Here is a 16,022-nt window from a genome sequence, read left to right on the forward strand (position 1 = left end):
GTGGGAAAATATTTCGCGGCCGCGTCAGCGGCCGCGGCTCCGGAAAGAGTCCCTGGCACTGGGCGAGGAGTTGGGAATGTCTCCTGTTTGGAATTGGAGCCGTTCAGCTTTGTTGCCCAGAGCTGGGCCTCTGTGCCCGTCCCACGCGGCTCAGGGGTTGAAAACCGGCTGTCTCGGGGCTGTTTCTAGCTGTGCGTGCCCAGAGAGGAACCCAGGCCCTTGGGGGCGGGCTGTACCTGTTGGAATTGGAGCCGTTCAGCTTTGTTGCCCAGAGCTGGGCCTCTGTGCCCGTCCCACGCGGCTCAGGGGTTGAAAACCGGCTGTCTAGGGGCTGTTTCTAGCTGCGCTTGCCCAGAGAGGGACCCGAGCCCTTGGGGGCTGGCTGTACCTGTTGGAATTGGAGCCGTTCAGCTTTGTTGCCCAGAGCTGGGCCTCTGTGCCCGTCCCACGCAGCGACTCTCTACTTTTTATCTTCCATATATGTTCACTAATAGTGTATCTCTCTGTAACCTCAGGCTTCAAAATTTAATCTTTGATACAGCTAACTAGAATTATGCTTTTGTACTATTAATTTTCTCTATTATTCTTTTCCATAATTAATTGAGTTTTTAGTAGCTTTCAGGACTCTGAATTGGTGATCCTCCTTTGGTAACTATTTGAAAGTATGTGATAATGGACTGGAGAGATAGTACAATGGGTCAGGCACTTGCTTTGCACGTGGCCAATCAGAGCTTGACCTCTGGATCCACATATGGTCTCTTGAGCACTACCAGGAGTGATTACTGAACACAGAACCAGAATCCTGAGCATAGCCTATCATGGACACAAAACAAATAAAGTGTATGACAATATTTTTCTGTTCATTATAAGGTATAATTGTAATATTGTAACACACTGAAGGAAACAGAGATGATTACACAGGATTTACTCTGGTCTCTGCACTCAGAAATAACTCCTGGTGGTACTCAGGAGACTACCTGGTGCTAGGTATTGAACCCAGGTTGGCCATCTGCAAGGCTAGTGCCCTGCCTGTCATACTATTGCTCCGGCCTCCACACATAATTTTTTTTTTGTTTTGGAGTCATGCCTAGTAGAATTCAGTGCCCACTCTTGACTTGGTGCTCAGGTTCACTTCCTGTAGCTCTTGGAGTGGGTAGGGGGCATTATAGTGCCCAGAGATGGAAGCAGGGTCTCCCTCATGCTGAGTATGAATTTCAGTCAGACAAATGGTTTCAACATCCCTATGATTATGTCTAATCTCAGAGCAAAAATGGTACAACTGTTTTTTTTAACGTTTCTGACAATTTATCTATCCTTTAAAGGTAAACAAGACTCTCAAGACTCATTCTTCTAAGTGTAGCTCGCAGTATCTTATAACTTCAGCCTTGTTTGGGTATTGGGTTTAAACTTGGCATGCTACTGAAACCAAAGATCTAGATATGCAAAGTGTGAGCTGACCCAGAGTTTCTCCTAGAATTGATAAACACTGAAAAATAATACCATAATATTGTTAACCATTATATCTCTCATATGAGATGCATCCCAAACACATATAATAATGGATTAGGTCTTCCCCGGAGCTTTAGACTTTTCCAGAGCTTCCTGCTTTCTGTTTTCCTCTTTACCCATCTTGCTTTCCTCTTCCTGTATTTCTTATTCATGAGTTTCAAATCTTATAAGAACCCCCATTTCATCTAGGTCATGAGCGCTATCAAAGCACTGTAGCACTGTCATCCCATTGTTCATTGATTTGCTGGAGCGGGCACCAGTAACGTCTTCATTGTGAGACTTGTTATTGCTGTTTTTGGCATATCAAATACATCACGGGTAGCTTACCAAGCTTTGCCGTGGAGTTGGATACTCTTGGTAGCTTGTGAGCTCTCTGAGAGGGGCAGAAGAATTGAACCCAGGTTGTCCATGTGCAAAGCAGATGCCTTACCCACTGTGTTATTGCTCCAGCCCCACCTCTATTATACCTGGTATAATATTAAAATAAAAAAGACAACTGTCACTGTCCATATCAAGAGCTTACCTAGGCCTATATCCTCTTCCTCATGTTGCTCTTCTTGGCAGCTGAGGACTGGCAGTGCTGCTCATCCATCAGACAGGTAATACTCCCAGGGAAGGCAGACCAGGGTCCAGGTAACTTGCGAGTGGGCACGTCCCCTACCCATCTTGCTGGTTGCCAACTGAACAGTTGGTAAGTCTTGGGAATGAAGACTTTCTGGACAGGTGCAAAAGACTTTCCTAGTCATTAGGCTCTCTGTGGGTGTTTAGTGGCTCAATCAAAATGTGTGGCTACTTGATTTTTCCAGTGGTCAGAGGAGTATCTTTGGAGGCCACAGAACAAGGACTGGCAGAGCTTTCCAGCTCAAACAGAAGCCCTTAATCCTCCAGACTGCTTCAGAATTGGAGAAGGGGGGCAGCATCTCACAGTTCATCATGCAGACACTGAGTAGGTGGGCAGCAGATGTGGTAGAGGAACAAGGAGACCACAAGGTGATGGTGGTTGGGGAGGTTCTTACACTGGGTTGCAAAAAGAGACTCTGAATCCTTCTATGTCCTTGTTGCAGAAGTGGTGGCAGTGGTGGCAGGTATGGGGAGTGAGTTATGGGAGCGACTCAATGTGGGATGTAGGTGGCCTTCTCTCTGCCCCAAGAGCACCTGCTCCCTCCTGAGACCACCTGGCTGTTCTTGGGCCTGTCAGAGGTAATCTACACCTTGAGTACAGGCTTATGGTCCTCAGAATTTCCAGGATCAAGTCCACATGGGCAAGGAGACCCAGCGTACCCCCAGGGGCCTGCACCACCAGTTTCAGTCTGGCTTCCTGGATTGATGACTGCAGTGGCTAAAGTGCTTCTCTGAAGAAAGGTATGGGGGTTTGGTGACTTTATGGGATAGTGGATCACTAATTTAGAGCATAGTAAAGGCATAGTACCTGTAGGAGAGACATTTGCTATGTTTGAGCATGTGCTGTTTTTTGACCACTTTCCAGACCCACATCGGTGAGATGTACCCAGGCCAGATCAAGTAGTTCCCTGTCTCATTCTAGACCAACATATAAATATTTTTGATTTTCATTCTTAGTGGGTTGGAGTGATAGCACAGCGGATAGGGCGTTTGCCTTGCACGCGGCCGACCTGGCAGACACAGTTTCAATTCCTCTGCCCCTCTTGGAGAGCCCAGCAAGCTACTGAGAGTATCTCGTCCACATGGCAAAGCCTGGCAAGCTCCCCGTGACGTATTTGATATGCCAAACACAGTAACAAGTGTCACAATGAGGACATTACTGGGCCCTCTCAAGCAAATTGATGAACAACGGGAGGACAGTGACAGTTCATTCTTCGCATCTATAGAGAATAACATCGTTATGGCTAATAGCTGAGAAAAGGAATAGATTAGCCATTACTCTATAGTAAACATAATAAACTGTTAGTCTGGAATGTTCCATTTCAAGATTTGTTTGGTTTTTGAAGAAAAGCATATTAATTTTGATGAACACTGGGTTCCTTAAGGTTCATCATTTTGTATTGAGAGCCTAAAATACTGTCTTTAAGATTTTAATGCTAGAAAGAATTAAATTTACTGTATACTACTATAGTTCTGAGGAAATAAATTAAATGAGAGTTTCTGTAGTAGCAGTAATAAAAAAAAGAAAACACTGACCATCAGTAAAATCATGCATTTTTCTTTAGTTCTCTAATTTAATTTCTAAGATTGAAAGATAATTTCTGGTGCAGCTGCTAGACTTTTGATTGGACATTTAGTGTAGGTCTAAATGGATAAAGCTTACATAGAACTAATGCTCACCTGGCTAGATTCTTCTCTTTAAGTCTGTAGGTGTCATATTAGCTTCTTACTACACTCTCCTTTCAGAATATTTTGGTCTTACGGCAGCCTGCCCTCCCCACCAACTTAGAGAACTGATTTTGGAAAAAATGTAAAGTTTAGCTTTCAGTTAAGGCAAGAATGCTCATTTGATTTGAGGACAACATATTTCTTTACTAAAACAATACTATTTTTTTATTTGGAACCCATACTAGCAGTTCAGGGTATACTCCTGGCTCTGCACTCAGGGATCACTTCTGGCAAAAATTGAACCCTGGGTCCACTACAAATGAAGAAAACACCCTGTCTGATGTACTTCAGGTGTCACTATCACTCCAACCCCAATGACAATTTATTTCAAAAACACCAGCTGAAAGATAGGCTTCTAGAGTTATGGAATCAGAATGTCTTATGGTAGACAGAGATTGTATTATCCAGTTTAATGTTATATGTATTGCTACTTTGGTATTCAGGGCTCATATGAGGTTCTGGGAATGGAACTGAGAGTGGCAGTATGCAAGACAAATGTTTTTTATTCTTTCTTTGATCATTGTATAGACATGAACTACTCCTTAGGCGAACTTGCAGACTTTCTCTGATAACATATTTGAAAATAAATATGTAGAGTCATACTTTAATGCCTTTTTGAAGTACTAATTTAATATCTTTGGAGTGATAGCACAGCGGGTAGGGTATTTGCCTTATACACAGCCAACATGCCCGTCCTGAGTTAGATTCTTCAGCCCCTCTAGGAGAGCCTGGCAAGCTACCAAGAGTATCTCGCCCGCATGGCAAAGCCTGGCAAGCTACCCATGGCGTATCCGATATGCCAAACACAGTAACAAGTCTCAAAATGGAGATGTTACTGGGCCTGCTCGAGAAAATCGATGAACAACAGGAGGACAGTGACAGTGACAGTGACAGTCTCTTATAAAAAAACTTTAAATTATTTTCTGTGGAAAGTTGTCCACAGAATCATGATCCCAAGGTCAGGATAGTTCCCTCAGTAAAACAGGTCTAGTTTAGTTAAAAAGGAGGGCAGTGAACTGAGCCCAGGCAAGAGTAGAATAGAACAGGAAATTAGAATGTCTTTAATGGTGGCTATTGTATATCACCCTATGGCCACAGCTTTGTAAATAACCCAGCCTTTGCTCTTAATGTACATGCTAACTGTTCTTAAAGTACCTGTTAATGGAAAGAATAGCTCACAAGTCTGGAGGGAATTCACCAAAGAAGCCTGGGTGGTGGAGCTGGAACCATGTTCAATGAGTGGTCAGTTGTGGGGTATCTGTCTGCTGAGGCTAGCTTGCAATCTGGAAACACTACTGTATCTGTCATTCTTTGCAAATGACCCTGCTGGACTAAGTAAGTAAAAGGTACTTATCTGATTTATTTTGTTGTAGTAAGTCACCACAACTTTAAATTCTTAATTTTATTTAAATATAATATAAAAGTTTTATAGTTTCCAAGATTTTCTACTACTTCCTCTTTCTCCTTGCCTTTTTTGGGTATATGTATTGGAACAACACTGTCTGCATATAATGTAAAGCCCATATATAGTTTGGGATTTTTTTGTAACAGTATTTATAGTAGTTTGAGTTCCATCAGGAGAGAGGTATCATGGAGTATTTTTTCTTTTCTTTTTGGGCTACACCCGACGATGCACAGGGATCACTCTTTGCTCATGAACTCAAGAATTACTCCTGGCAGTGCTTAGGGGATCATATGGGATGCTGGGAATAGAACTCGGGTCAACCGTGTGCAAGGCAAATGCCCTACCCACTGTGCTATCACTCCAGTCCCTATCATGGAGTAATTTAAACAATGGAAGTCTGGTAGAAAGGATTACTGGGCAAAGAAAAAAGACTAATCATATAGATAAAAGAAATATTTGGGAATTCTAGAAGTAGGGAGAAATTATTCAAGGAATAATTAGGCTGAAAGGAGGGGAGCAGTCTTTATGACTAAAATTCACACTTCCTTGGAGAAGGTGAAGTGTTTAGTCCCCTGGGTACTGGGAAAGTTTGCTGAATTGCTTGGACCAAGTAGTTCCTGAGTAGCAAGAAACAACTTTGGGGAGTATAACTCAACCATGACTAATAGACAGGCAACCTGAGGATTTGGGGCATGACTGTATGTGACAACTCAATATGGAAGTGGTAGGGAGGGTGGTAGATGGACTTGAGGTGGGGCTGAGAGACTTCTGAGGGATTGTGTATTTGGTTAGGGCAGAGCACCAGCAGATGTTTTTAAATACCCATACATTGCAGAAAGCATGAGATTAAGCCCAAAATATCAACACGAATTAGGAAGACAGCCTTCTTTTCCCTGCAGTATTCCTCTAATGCCATCAACTGATAAAGTTTAAAGTCATGTAAATTACAACAGCAAAGTGTTTAAAGAATCCAGTCTGTTATCTCAGAGCATATAATGAAAAGTGGGTTTGAAGTGCAGAGGTGGTACACTAATAACTGATACATAGCCAGATACAAAAGAAAGCAGATGAAATTAATTTATTAATATATTATAAATATTTAATGCAACTTAATCACTTAAGTGATTAAGTGATTTAATGCAACATCAAAATATTTTCAAGATTTAATAAATAGGAAATAAGTGAACAATTTAACATTATTTTAAAGCTAAGTATTTAAAATCTAGTGTTTATTTTGTAGCAGTAATTCCGAATGCATATATTTACACGAGAGCACAACTTGACATTAACTTTGTTTTTTGTTTTGGATTTGGGGGCCACACCTGGTGGTACTCAGGATTTACTCTTGGCTCTTCTCCCAGAGATCATTACGGTGGGGCTCTGGAACCATATGGGATACCAGGGTTTGAACCTGAGTTAGCTGCATGCAAAGCAAGTACCCTACCAGCTGTGCTATCTCTCAAATTCCTTTTTCTTTCCTTTATTTTCATTTTTTCCCTTCCTTTTTAACTTACGCACCATGTTTTACAGAGGTGCTAATATTCATGCTTTGTAACTTTGATGTCTCTGCCAACATTTCTTGTCTATTGTCTTTATATCTCTTCTCTCCCGTATTTTTCCAATCCTTAGAAAATTCAGCTCTATAGATTGACTTAATTTAGGATTCCAATCATTTAACACTACATTTTCATAGGTCTTGAACTGTATTTAAATTTTATCTGTATTTAAATTTAGGACTGGAGAGATAGTATAGCAGGTAAGGTGCTTGCCTTAGTTCCACCTACAGGCAAGAAGACAGTCAATACCAATGGCCAATCATTCTCAGGAAAGGTTCTGGCTTTAATCAAGAAACTGGAGAAGCATGTTTATCTGTAGTTAGGAATTGTAAGAGGTTTATGAATTCTACAAGAATTCTCTTTACTCATTCTCTCCTTTAATCCATTTCTTTTTATGGTGGCAAAATATATATAAAATGGGTCATTTTTAAGTTCGTAGGTATACTTTATGTTGTTGTGCAACCATCACCACATCTTTCTGGACCCTTTTTTATATTGGAAAACTGAAACTCTATATTCGTTAAACAATAAGCCCCCATTCTTGCCTCTCAGCAGTTCACAGCACACAGCACTATCCTTTGTGTCTTTATGACTTTGACTTTGTTAGTTCTTAATATAAATGGAATCTTAGAGTGTTTTTCTTTTGTGACTGATATTTTACTTAGCACACTTGTCACAAGATTCATTCATATTGTAGTACATCTGAATTTCCGGCCTGCTTAAGGTTGAATAATATCCTATTACATGTACATGAATACATGAATTAGCTCTATGTTTAAGCTAGTGTGAATAATGCCACTGCGAACCTGGGTGTACAGATACCTTTCAGGACCTTGCATTCTGACCAAAACTGGATGATACTGTTGTCAGTGGGCCCCATGGGAGACTTACGTAAATCGGGGAGGAGAAAGACGGTCACTTTTTCCCCAACCTCCCCTACCACCTGGGAGCCAGGTGGTAGGTTCCTGGGTTCCTGTCTTGCCTCTCAGAAAGGAATTTCAGGAGTAGACAAGCAGTGCAATAAATATATTTTATTTGGAGAATTTTTAAGGTGTGGAAGGGGAGAGAGTGAGAGAGAGTAATGTACTCGAGAGAATACAGCTTCTCTGAGGGTGGAGAGAGCCCCTACACACATTCTAGCATTAGACAGGAAAGCATGAAAGTACAAATTTCAAGAGGGTAGATGCGGGCGACACATATGCTCTGCCACATGGGCACAAGTAGCACATGGGCTCAGGCAGCATATATGCAAGCTCTTCCTTTGTTCAAGGTGGCCTTTATAGGGTTTCTCCAACCTGTCCTGCGTGGGCCCGCCCATTGCTAAGAAGGTTACCAGGTGGGTTGGGAAAGGTGATGGTCTTCTTTGAAATTCCTTTCCTGGCCTTTTGTTTCTGCAGGAGCTTCCCTGGGTCTGTTGATGTAGATAGGTCTTATCAGGCCTTGGGTCCTTTTTTCCTATTTTCTGCAGGGCTGGTTTTTGCCATTGCCTTGGGAGGGGGCCTTCCCTGTCTACCCGCCTACGTCAGTACTGCTCAGGGGTGGAATGCACATAAGTAAAGCAAGGAAATAGATGGTGTCCAGTGGAAATAAACCCTTACATTCTGGCAACAAAACTGAGGTTACCTAAGAGAAGAGGTGAAAACAAAGAGGAAAGAGTCTTAAGGATAATGGTGAAGGATATTGGTACTTTGGTGAACCAGAGACTTCTGACATAAGGGAATCCATTTTTATTCTCCTCTAGCCTGTCAGCAGAAAGAGAACTCTTCTTCATTGTTCCAAGGGTCAGGTTTAACCCATTAACAAGTGCAGCCTGTTAACAGTTCAGCTCCTGGAATCACCACCCCTCCAATTGTGACTGTCCCCATAACCTCAGGCTAATTGTTCTCTGTGACCATAAACCAACTGAACCATTAGCTAGTTTATTTTCCTTCTGTAACTTGCTTTGATGAACATACCTCCTGCAGCCACTTACCCACTCTACCCATTGTCTGACTAGGATGTGCTATTTTGATTTTTAAAACTCATCCCCGACTGTACTTAATGCCTCGAGTTCTTTGGGATGCTAATCCACTCCCAGTAGTCTAAGATTTCAATAAATCCTAATTTGGCTTCTCTGAGTGGTACCCATCTCTGTCTTACAAAACTCTGTTACAACCATGTCAGGCATGGTGCAATAACACTGAAGACCTAGACATGAAAAGTTTACACTTTTATAAACCAATTTTAATTTATGAGTTAAAATGGAAAAAGATCTTAGGGACAGAGAAATAGTACAGCAGGTAAAGCATTTGCCTTGTATGCTACTGAGCACTTCCAGGAGTGATGCTTGAATGCAGAGCCAGGAGTCAATCCTGAGCATTGGTGTGTGTGGCCCAAAACACATAGAAATCTTATTTTCATATCTTTTTGCTTATATACCCAGAAGCGAAATTAATGGATCATATGATGTTTCTATTTTTAAATCTTCAAGGAACCACTGATTGTTTTCTACAACTTATCAGTTTACATCCCATGAAGAGTATGAAGGAATTCCAGTTGCTCTATTTCTGTATCAGCACCCGTTATTTCTGTTTTGTTATTATTGACATCCTAAGGTTTGAGAGGTGGTATTGATTGTTTTTCTTTGCATTTCCTTAATGCATAGTAATATTGAGCATGCTTGCATGTGCTGTATGTGTATGAGCCATTTGTACCTTAGAGAAGTATCTATTCCATTGCCTGTTTAATTTTTATGTTAGAGTGGGTTTTGGGAGCTCTTTGTGTGTTAATAAATGATCAGACCTATCTGTAAATATTTTATAACATTCTTTGAATTTATAAATGTACTCCTGAATCTATATTTAATTACGTGATGAAGTTTTTCCTCACCAACAATCTGTTCTTAAACATCAGCAAAGTATCTGAGAATTGAAATCACTGTAGCACAGTTCTGCTACACTATTTACCTGAAGATAGTAACTTGATCACTTGATCATTTGACTTCCTGTTACTCATCGATTTGCTCAAGTGGGCACCAGTAACTTCTCCATTTGTCCCTGTTGCGTGCTAGTGTAGCCCAATGGCATCTGTTAGTTCTAGGAACACGAAGAGCCTCAAATCATTCATTCAAGATCTTGATGAAGAAGTCTGACCATCTTGGAGGTGGGCAGCCAAGCGATCTTTTGAAGTCCTATGGAATCCAGTTGGTAACGGCTCTAGTCCAGTGGATGAGTCTATAAGATTTGTGACGGCTCTAGTCACAAATCTCTTTATGTGACCAACCCATCTGATTTTTGACACCTTGGCAGAAGAGGCAGAGTCCCTGACTCTTTACCATCGATGGAGGTCAGAACTTCAAATTCTTTCTCTCATTTGAGTGAAACGTGATACTCCAAGCATAACTCTTTCAATTCTTCTTTGGGAGACCTGAATAGTGTTTTCATCCTGTTTGCATAGGGCCCAGGTCTCTGAGGCATATGTTAATGCAGGAAGAACAGTGGAATCAAAGAGATGTGCTGGAGCTGGAGGTTCTTTGTCCTCTTAGTTATTTCTTCAACGCTCTTGAAGGTGTTCCAAGCCGCTCTCTTCCTCCTGCGCAACTCAGGTGCTAGGTCATTCATCATGTTGACTTCTCGACTGAGGTTCACATAACTGTTGCATTTGGAGATGGTCGTTCTGTTGAGACTGAATGGCACGTCAGGAACGAGACTATTTCTCATAAACATTGTCTTTTTGAGATTCAGCTGTAGTCCAATCTTTCCACACTCATGGTCAAAGTCGGCTAGCATTTGTGTCACTTGGCTGATGTTTAGAACGATGCCATCAGCAAAGCGGAGGTGGTATAGTTGCTGACCATCTATTTTCACTTCCATTCCTTCCCATTCCAGTCGTCACATGTTCTCGAGGGTGGCACTGAAGAGTTTCGGTGAATTGGTATCACCCTGCCGAATCCCTCTCTTGACATTGATGATCACTTCTTTGTTGAATGGTGAGATCCTGGTAGTGAATGCATAATACAGCTCATGGAGGATCCTGATGTATTGCAGTAAATAGAATGAGTCTCCAGTAAGATAGTAACAGATTCCACAAATTTAAGATTAGTTCTCCAAAACTTTTTTTACTCCCCCTCTAATTCAGCAGTCAATTCCAAGCCTGGGTAATGGCATTTGTATTTCTCACCAATTGACTATAAATTAGGGTTTTCCAAGATCCTGTGCCTCCAATCTCCAGGTCAATAAACATGTTACAGTAGCTCAAAGAATCTTGAGAAACATTTTATTTCCTAGATTAAACAAATTTTTTTATGAAAGAACAGCCAGATGAAAGAGAGAAGTAAATCAACATTTAAAATATGCTTTATAGAGTCCATTAACTTAAATCAGGAAGCTGTGAGTAAGTTTTGAAAGACTTTAGGAATACCTTATGAGTCTTTGTTAAAAATTGTTATTTGGGGGCCCAGAGAGATAGTACAGGGGTTAAGGTACTTAGCTTGCATGCAGACAAATATGGCTTGATTGCTGATTTTCCATATGGTCTCCTGAGCACTGGTAGGAGTAAAGAGCTATGAATGACCCCTGAGCATCACTAAATATGCGCAGAAAATAATTAAATTAAATCTATTTAGTATTTATTATGTAATATGACCAATGTTTAAAAGTATAAAGATGTCATAATCTTATTCATGTAACATGATAGTTAACCAATAACTGTATGCTTTCATCAATGTCTAGAATGAAATTTATCATATCTTTTATCCATGATTTTATAATGAAAGATAGCAATAGAATCTTAATTTATTTGGTGAAGAGAACTGAGTCCAATGAAACTACTCAGTTGATGGTAAATCATTTTTTAAAAACTGTGGATTTCCTTTTTGTAATTAAAAAATGATATGCCATTTAAGCTGCAATTTCCCCATTGGATCCTTTAGAATATGTTAAAAGTGTATGTCTGCTGTATTTATTGTAACAAAATAATATATGTTGTATGAGTTTTAATTAATTAATTAGTTAATTTGGGGGCAGATGCACACCTAGTGGTGCTCAAGGCTTACTCCTGGCAGTGCTCAGGTGACCATATGGTGTGCTAGGGATCAAACCTAGGTTGGCTGTGTGCAGGGAACGTGCTTTACTCTTCTGCACTATTGCTCCAGCCTATTTTGCTTTTGTGCTCATATAAACTCTTTCTACCTAATCTCAGAATCTGCAGCTCAAGTCATTGTTGGTTCTGTATCTTCTGGATTGCAGTCATAAAATCTCCACTGAAATGCTTTCTTTGGCTGAAATGTCATATGGATTTGGTTTTAGGTTCTTCACAGCCCAGAGAGCAGGGCAAAATAAATAATCATTTAAGCCAGTAAATTTGCAGATAATTGACATGAACATTACTTTGTTAGCAAATAGGAATACATGTCCTATGGCATGTAAATTATGCAAAAATAAACTTAAGTGGGGTCATGTACATCAGCATGAATATGGTTTCAGTTCCTGAGTGGGTCCTTGAATAATGAATGAAGATTTTCATATAAAACTCCAGATATTCTTAAAGATAAAGTTTAATGTATCATTTGAGTAGGTTGGTTTTGGTCTCTTCTTGATATCCGAGTCACTTTTGTTTAAGTCCCACATAACATCTCTCATACTATCTGTTCATTCTCCTTGGACTATAGTATGATGACCTGGTCTTGTCCATCACGGTCCATTTACCTCCAATATATAAAAACCTGGTTATTTTTTTTGTGTGTTCCTTGCCCCATCCAGAAGTGTTTCTGAAGTACTCCTGGCTTGGTGCTCAGAGCATTCCTGGCAGTGCTCAGAAGATCATACGTGTGGTGCTACATTTTGTAACCAGTGTTTTCTGCATACAAGGCAAGCACCTTAAACCCTTTACCCAGCGCCCACAAAACTGGGATTGTCCTTCACTTTACTCCATTCAGTAAATGACTTCCTGGTCTGAGGTCTGCAGCTGGAACCCGACATCTGTGTCCCCTTGCTGAGGTTTGCTAAACTGCCTGCCACGGGGACTTCACAGACTACCTGTGGAGGTTTGTGGACCAAGGACTACCCTTTCCCTTGGTTTTAATTTGTTCACTATCATCACTATCCACATGGGTGAGAATTGCTACTTTCCTGCCTGGAGAAAAGGTGAAGAGTCACAAAAGGGTCAAAGGTGACTGGTATCCCTGTTTTACATGATACTATTTCCCACCCTAACCATTTATATTTTGATTGGCTACCTTTTTAGTGGGTGGGATTTGAAAAGATTGATTAAATTTACTAGATGTCCAGATACCCTTTCCCTACCCTCCTCTCTACTTCCACTATGACAATGTGTTCTCTGTTAAAAAAAAATAGTTTATTTCTATAGAATATAATCAGGTCAAGAATTAGGAGGTAATGGGTCATTTTTGAGAATTTAAAAGACTGGACTGACTTTGAAACTTTGAGTCATCTAGTTGTAAAAAAATAAAGAAAAGAAAGAAACCAAATAGACTTATAACTGAGAACTTATTGGGTTTGATTCCTCCACCCCTCTTGGAGAGTCCAGCAAGCTATTGAGAGTATTCTGCCTGCACAGCAAAACCTTGTAAGCTACCCATGACTTATTCTATATGCCCAAAAAAAAAAAAGTAACAAGTCTCACAATGGACAATGGAGAGATGTTACTTATGCCTGCTCAAGCAAATTGATGAGCAATGGAATGACAGTGCTATAGTGCTACAGTATTTGATGAGCCTGGAAGTCGCTCATTTCTTCTAATGCTTAAGATTATAGTTTCTAAAAAGTCTTTCCTTATTCACCAAGGAATAATGAAAGTACATTTAACACAGTATACATATTTTTGTGAGATTATACAAAATTGGGGAATTTTTATTTGTGAGATATTTTATTTCTCTAGTTGGGACCATGTGTAATAATAAAAAAGGCCCTCCCGTTGAGCATCGATTTGCTCGAGCGGGCCCAGTAACGTCTCCATTGGAGACTTTGTTGTTACTGTGTCTGGCATATCGAATACTCTCGGTAGCTTGCCAGGCTCTCCGAGAGGGGCGGAGGAATCGAACTCGGGTCCGCCATGTTGGCTGCGTGCAAGGCAAACGCCCTACCCGCTGTGCTATCGCTCCAGCCCATGTGTAATAGACTATTGGAAATTCATCATTGCATATTTCTGTACTTTGTAAAAATCCTGTGCTTGAGGTCTATATCTGTATTTATAGGAGATCTGCTCCTATGTATGTCATTGACTCTCAGTATCTTACCCTGTAAAATAAAGATAATGATTATAATAATTTTATAAGCCTCTATTTTGAAGAACAAGTGACACCTTTATGAAGCACATAGGGAATGACCTGATATTAGATGCCCAGTAAAGATTATTTTTATTATCAATATTACTGTAGACAATAGAATCACAACTAAATAGTAGAATTAAATGAAGAGAGCAAGAGAGATTGGTTAGAAAGACATTAAGTACACATTTTTTTCCATTTTCAAGAAAAATCCTAGACCTTCCCATTGTTTTTTGCTATTATACTAAATATTGATAAAAGTTTAAAATGAAATAAGCAATTAATAAACATTTGGACATCAATATAGTATGAACTTTCATTTTAAGAAGATAAAATCTCCTCTTTATAAAAACATATATTTTTCAGTGTGGTTCAGGGAGGAGAGAATTTTCAAAGGGTAGAAGACTACTTAAAGAATTTCTCTATTGAATTGAACTGAATAACAGTGCAGATTGAGCCGAGATGACAGTTCCTTACAAAGATAGCAGAGATTAGATGTATAGAATTCTTTGTGGTCTGGATATAAATATCTAAATATCTCATATTTAAATTTACCCAGTGCTTTCCATAATGTCACTATATTATGTGTTGGTCACATAAAATGCGATGCTTTCTTATCTGTGAGGACTTGTCTGTTTCTCCCACCAGAATCAATCACCCTCTTTCTTTTCTGACTAATGCCTCATGTTTTCTTTTAAATCTCATTGGAGAAATCATTCTGGAATGTGTGCTCAGATGCACCAAAGTGGTTAGATATCTTCTAATTTAATAGTTCCATGACTACTTGAATATGGCTTACTCTCACACCTATTCTGATAGCACAAAAACACCCAGTGAGTTTGTCTTTTCCAATAGATTGTAAGCTTCTTCAAGGAAGCAACTTATTTTTTTAACAGTGTGATCATTACTGATCCTGATAGATCTATCACATCTTCCAGAAGGGCAGTGGAGAAGACTATCCATGACTTCTACTCAGAGCTCTTCGATAGCCAGGTCCACCTGCCCACATACCAAATTCCACAGGATGGATATGTCGTTCCAAAAGTTCTCCCTTCCGAAATCCCACATGCCATTTCGTCAGTAAAGAAACGAAGAGCACCCGGCCCAGACAAGGTCAGACCTGAACACCTGAAGAACCTGCCGTCAGTACTCATCAATACACTGGCTCGGCTCTTCATTCGCTACCTGTCTGAATGCAAGGTTCCATCCCAATGTAAAACCAGCAGGACTGTACTACTGTACAAGATGGGAGACATCTACGACATTGGAAACTATCGCCCAATCTGCCTATTGTCTGTCATCTACAAGCTGTTCACTCGAGTCATACTGAATAGGATTGGCAGAACACTAGGTGAAGGACAACCATGTGAGCAAGCCGGGTTCCGGAAAGGATTCAGCACCATCGACCATATCCACACGATAACCAAGCTCATTGAGGTTTCTCGGGAGTTCAAGATGCTGCTCTGTCTAACGTTCATTGATTTAAAGAAGGCCTTTGGTTCTGTTGAGATAGAAGCGATCATTGAAGCCCTAGCCAGTCAGGGCATTCAAACTCAATACATCAAGATCCTCCATGAGCTGTATTACAGATTCACTACCAGGATCTCACCATTCTACAAAGAAGTAAATCGATGTCAAAAGAGAGGTTCAGCAGGGTGATACCATTTCACCGAAACTCTTCAGTGCCACCCTCGAGAAAATCATGCGATGACTGGAATGGGAAGGAATGGAAGTGAATATTGATGGTTGGCAACTACACCACCTCCGCTTTGCTGATGACATTGTTTTAATAACACCAAACATTAGCCAAGTGGCACAAATGCTGGCCGACTTTGACCGTGAGTGTGGAAATGTTGGACTACAGCTGAATCTTACGAAGACAATGTTTATGAGAAACAGCCTTATTCCTGACACTTTATTCACCTCAATGGAACGACCA

The sequence above is a fragment of the Sorex fumeus genome, unplaced genomic scaffold (genome assembly GCF_029834395.1).
Source record: "Sorex fumeus unplaced genomic scaffold, SorFum_2.1 ptg000037l, whole genome shotgun sequence".
In the NCBI taxonomy this organism is placed as follows: Eukaryota; Metazoa; Chordata; class Mammalia; order Eulipotyphla; family Soricidae; genus Sorex; species Sorex fumeus.